The following is a 6,000-nucleotide window of genomic DNA, read 5'->3' on the forward strand; positions in this document are numbered from 1 at the left end:
TTTTTAAAGATCACGGGTTCGAAAATAATTAAGAGTATTTAGAACAGATATTATTTTATAATCATCTTAATTTAATAAAAAAAAATTATCGTCTTAGAATTTTAATAATTTTATTTAAGTTTTATTACACGGCTCATATTATGAGAAAATATATTTTGTATGCTTCTAAGAACAAAAATAAAAATAAAAGAAAACGTTAGTAATATTTTTTAAAAGTGAATAACTTTTTAAATAATGTAGAATAATCCAAAACATTTTTATTAATATTTAAATTAGATTTTGTTTTTTACGGAATTAGTAATAAGACCACACTCAATAATGTGTTTTTTACCTGAAAATTCTGCAATTAATGCCACTAAATACGTGATTAATTATTACTATTACACTTATTACATTGTGATATTATTACAAAATGCGCGTCTTATCTCTTTAAACAAAAGATTATGATAAATTGGAAGGCCCAAATAGTTATTTTTAGGTTGTTTTATCATATATATATATATATATAGTAGGGATGGCAAACTGGTACAGTTTTGTAGATTTTCGCACTGCACTCGTTTTAATTGGGGCGGGGATGGGTATAATTTTAGCGGGTAGTGGGTGGGTTTAGATTTAGAAAGTGATACCCGTCACAAGTAGTGGGCGGGTAATGGGTTTGAGACATTACCGCCCCGCATCCGCCCGCCCACTTTCTATTATATATGTAGGTAGTAGTGAATTTAAATTGGAGTGTTCTCAATTGGAGGAAATAGAGAATGATGATTGTAATACTGGAGTATCTGATGTCACAAGTATTGCCTGAAATTTTAGAATGTTGTACCAAAGAACAAAAACATTATGTATTTGTCATTTATGTTTATAAACTTTAATTATGTCTTTTATTATGGTGTTTTATGTACTTTAAGATCTATATTAAAATTTAACTCAAATAATCCTTGGATTATTTTATTATGTTTCTTAATGGATATGTTTCTTAATGGAAATGTTTTTTTTTTATGTTTGTTGCTTATATATAACTTAAGTTTGCTTTCATGCGGGTCTAGACGGGCACGTCGCTAGTGGGTAGTGGGTGTGGGGATGGATTTGAGAATGTACTCGCGTGGGAGGGTGTGGATTTGAAAATTTGTACCCATCATGGGTGGTGGGCGGGTGGTGGATTGAAAAATATTAGGTGGGAATGGGGATGGGGAGGGGTATCCGCATCCGACCCGCCCGTTTGCCATCCCTAATATATAGTATATTAATAGTTTTTTTTTTTGAGAAATAGTATATTAATATTTTGTATGTTAATAGTTGTGTATCTAATTGAAAAAACAGTGTTAAATTACACATCAATAGACAGTACCAGAAATTATATCACCCGTATTTATAATTATAGTTTGAAACTACAGTATTGTTTTCTCCGATAAGTAACTTATTTTCTGATTATTTATACCGCTAGATCTGGTTTTGCTTTTCTCGGAATTTTGTATAATATTTGATCATGTGCAAAGCAAGATCCGCTTGAAACGTGCATATAAATCTCGACATGGTCCTAAGCATTAATATAATAACATAGTTAAAGTATAATAGCGTACTTTAATCAACATCGAAGTCTTGCGTTTGTGAATTAAAAATAATAATAATGAATTCTTAGGTTTCAGTATACCCTTATAGAATTATATATTCCTTTTAACATGTAACCGACTTCAACAATTCTTGAATTATATTCTCCAATTTCTCTAAGAGAATAATTAATTAGTATAAAATAATTGTAATAGAACTATCAATAAATGAAGAGTTTGTATTCAATACAATGATAGTGTGTAATAATATTTATTTAAGTTGCTCTAAATATAGTCACCAAAATTCAAGCACATCATTAAATAGCGCTTAACATATCAACATATAACATCCGATCATCATATTCATTATGACATTTTTTTTAAAGTGTAAGTAGGGACTCGTTAAAAACTCCTTCATAATTCGATTCAGTCGAGCTTAAATAGAGACTAAATCAAGACAGCGGAAGAAAAAAAAGAGCGTCCAAAATTTTATTAATCGTCTCTAAGAAGAACTTCCAAAATATGGTTAATTACATTAGAATTATGCATTTATTGTTTAAAATTTAAGGTAAATTATACCTTTCCTCGTTGAACTTTACTTTCTCTCCTTTTTTTAGATAAATGAAAATTTTTATTCATCCAAAGAACCAACCATGTACAACTCCAAAACCAAGAAAAAAACCCAAACGAACTAACAAACACAACCAAGAAACAAAACAAATTAATTACATCCTATATAAGCCCTCACTCTTCAGTAAGAGTAGAGGAGGACGCAGTGATCCTTGCACATCCCTTCAAATGCAACCTAACAACTTGTTTAATTTGCCCAACAACCACCTCAACATGTCTCAAACCAACCTCATAAAGTCATACATTCCTCTCCTGCCAAATATAATAAAGAAAACCACACCAAGTTAACCGAATGATAACAGCCCGCAACGACTTACCACGACCATGGCATTGAAATCAATCAACCATACCACCCTACTCAACAACAGACCAATCAACATGGCAAACTTGAATATTCAACTCACATACTCTTATAGAGAAAACACAATTTGCAAATAGATGATCCCTAGTTTCATCTGCCTCCCCACAAAGGATACAAACAAATCAACATACACCCTCAAGAAACCAAACGGTCCCTAGTTGGTAACCAATTCAAAACTACCAACCAAGTAATAAACGAGTGACGAGGAATCAATAACCCATCCCAAGCAACTCTATACCAAATGAACCTAACTTGTTTATGTCTAAGGGCATTCCATACCTTTATGGAACTAAAAACCTATTGGGATTTTGTGGAAGCTCGAATCGACAACCGAAGGGGTTCGCCAAGAGAGGTCGGGTCGGTTTTTGTGTTTAGGGAGTAAGGAGATTTAAAGATAGAAAATTGCATAGTGATTCATAGTGGTTTGACTTCTCAACCAAGTCTACATCCACTACCTTAGCTCCTCACCAAGGATTTTCCAACAAATTCACTAATTTGTTCTTTCTTTTTCAAGGACAAAGAGATAACCTTTACAAACTCCCTAGTTTTTCACGGGTTAAACTAGAACCTTTCCCTAGCTTTTCAAGGGATCAACTAGAACCTTTACCCTTTGCAAAAGGATAAAAGAAGTAAACAAATAAACCTCTCAAAGGTAGGTGTTTACAAGAATTAAGCTCGCTAGAACAATATTTACAAGAGATAATGAAAATAAGAATGAAAATCTCCTTCTCTTGTGTTTGAATGCTTGGATAGGTGTTCTATTGCTTCTTCAAGTGTCCCCGGCTTGTATTTATAGCTTGAAATGAGTTTGAAGTCGTATATAGTCGTTGGTGATGTTTTAGAGCTGTTTGGGGATTATTTTCTGCAAAAATAGGTTATCCAGAAAAGGGGGTATCGGTACCCCTATATGGGGTATCGGTACTACCTTTGTTAAATTCAAATTTAACTAGCCATTGCTAACCGTTGGAGCCTTGTAGTATCGATACTACCTAATGGGTATCGGTACTACTTTGCACTATGGTATCGATACCCATTTTGCATTCTGTAATTTGAGCCTTCATGGGGGTATTGATACCCATTTATAGGGGTATCGGTACCCATTCATAGGGGTATTGATACCCATTCATAGGGGTATCGGTACCTCTTAATTTTTTTGTTCAAATCCGAATTTAATGGACTTTGAATTATTTTTGAAATCTTTTGAAAACTTTGAATAAATTCAATTCAAGCCCAAAATCATTTTGCCTTAATTTGTTATATCGAAACATAGTTCTACAATCTCCCCCTTTTTGATATAACAAAACATTTGAAAAATCGTTTTAGGCAAAACTCCCCCTTAATAAAATGTTTAATGAAAAAATATATCAATTGTTTACAAAAGGATACCAATTGTTAAAAAGATACCAAATGTTACCAATTGTTGGAAAATATATGAAAATGTTAAGCTCCCCCCTTTTCAATAAGAAATTGAATTTTTCAAACCATATTTATCCCCTTTTTGTTATATAAAAAATAATTCAAACTTTTAAGTTCTAAATAACATTGGAGAGTAAGTGATAAATTTGACATTTAAAATTTATTTGAACCCCCTCAATAAATGCATTTCAAACAAAATTTAGCTTTAAGAACTTGACACTTAAACAAAAATTGAATTTCAACAAAGAATAACAACATGTTAGTAGCACATGAAATTCAATATATCCAAGTCTAAAATACTTTATGCAATACCAATTGTTTAAATTAAGTGCATATGCATAAAGTTTAAAAAAATGTTATGCATTTGAAAATTTTGATATCAATTGTTAGAGAGATATCTATTACAATTAAAACACATGCATAAACATTTAAATTTAGGTCAAAAATTTAAAATTTGTAAAATTAAAGTATTTGAAAAGTTGATATCAATTGTTAGAGAGATATCATTTGCATTAAAACTAATTTTGACCAAAATTTTATTATAATGAACTAAACATTCTGAAAAATCTTTAAAACTTTAAAATGTTCATCATAAAACCTTTTTAACATACACGAGATTAAAACAATAATGCATAATCATTTAAAACAAAAACTCATTCATGATTAAAATCAAATGAGCAACCAAATAACCAAAATTAAAAGCATTAAGCTTGGAGGTTACCCATTCTTTTTTCATGTGTGGCTAGAGCATCTTGAATATTATCACTTTCATCACCATTGCTCCACACACCTGCAAGAGACAATTAAGTAGATTTTGGTATCCAAATTACTTTGGATCCTTGAACATTAGTTTCAATGTCCCTTGTTCCTTTCGGAACCCATACTTGTCTAATTTTAAAACATTTTCCTTTCTTCAAAGGACAAGTATGTTCCTTATGACCATGAAAATGTGAGCATTTTGTCATTTCTAAACATAATAGGTTGTTTTTAGAAATTAATTCTTTTTCTTTTGTTAAGCTTTTAAGCTTAACTTTTAAATCAAAATTTTCTTTTTCTAAATCATTTATTTTGATTTTTGAAATCTCTAAATCATTTTTCAAAATTTCATTTTGATTTTCAAATCGACTTTTATTTTCAAAATCGATTTATCTTTAATTTTGAGTTTTGAAATTAATTTCGTATATTTGGAATTCAATGTCTCAAATCCCAAATACAACCTATTATAAGCATCTTGTAACTCATCAAAAGTAAATGAATTAAATTCATTTGAGTTAGAAGATACCTTGAATTCTTCTTCGGTGGCCATAAGACATAGGTTGACTACTTCATCTTCATTATTGGAATCATCTTCATCACTCTAAGATGTAACAAATGCCTTCTTCTTGCTTGACCCATTTTTCTTTAAAAAAGGACATTCATGATTGGCATACCCCTTTCTTTGACAATTGAAGCACACCGGGGGACTCTTCTTTTTGTTTGATTCATGTTTCACTTCCTTGGAAATCATGAATCTCTTGAGTTTTTTCAAGAGCTTGGCCATCTCATTTTCTTGTTCATCATCGTCTTCATCCACCTCATGACTTGAATCTTGATAGCTTTCATTGGTGGATTTGAGGGCAATGCCTACCTCATTCTTTTCCTTGTTTTTCTTCTCTTCACCTTCTTCGTCTTTCTTCAACATCATCTCATGCGTGAGAAGGGAACCAATTAGCTTGTCGAGAGTGAGAGACTTTAGGTCTCTAGCTTTGATAATAGTAGTCTTCTTTGATTGCCAAGACTTTGGAAGAGGGTAGATTATCTTCCTCACAAGCTTCTCATTAGGGATTACTTCTCCAAATCCCCTGATACCGTTGATAATCATGAAAAATCTATCTGTCATAGCTTTGATATCTTCATCGGGTTTCATCTTGAAGTCGTAGCTATGGTTGAGAAGATTTTTCTTTGTTTCCCTCACTACGTTGGTTCCTTCATGAGTGACTTCGAGCTTATCCCAAATCTCTTTGCCATTGGAACAAGATGAGATTCTTACATATTCAACTGAGCCTAAAG

General features: G+C 31.7%; 1 protein-coding gene across 1 annotated transcript in view; it reads right to left on the bottom strand.

The window, feature by feature from the left end:
- Positions 1-5,616, bottom strand: part of LOC120154972 (1,4-alpha-glucan-branching enzyme 2-2, chloroplastic/amyloplastic-like) — a 29,939-nt gene extending 24,323 nt beyond the window's left edge. Inside the window, exon 1 of the mRNA XM_039166575.1 lies at positions 5,611-5,616. The gene's annotated coding sequence lies outside the window, so the exon portion shown is untranslated. The remainder of the gene's footprint in view (positions 1-5,610) is intronic.
- Between the last annotated feature and the right edge of the window lie 384 nt (positions 5,617-6,000).

This window comes from Hibiscus syriacus, unplaced genomic scaffold (assembly GCF_006381635.1).
Source record: "Hibiscus syriacus cultivar Baekdansim isolate YM2019G1 unplaced genomic scaffold, ASM638163v2 tig00002840_pilon, whole genome shotgun sequence".
Taxonomy (NCBI): domain Eukaryota; kingdom Viridiplantae; phylum Streptophyta; class Magnoliopsida; order Malvales; family Malvaceae; genus Hibiscus; species Hibiscus syriacus.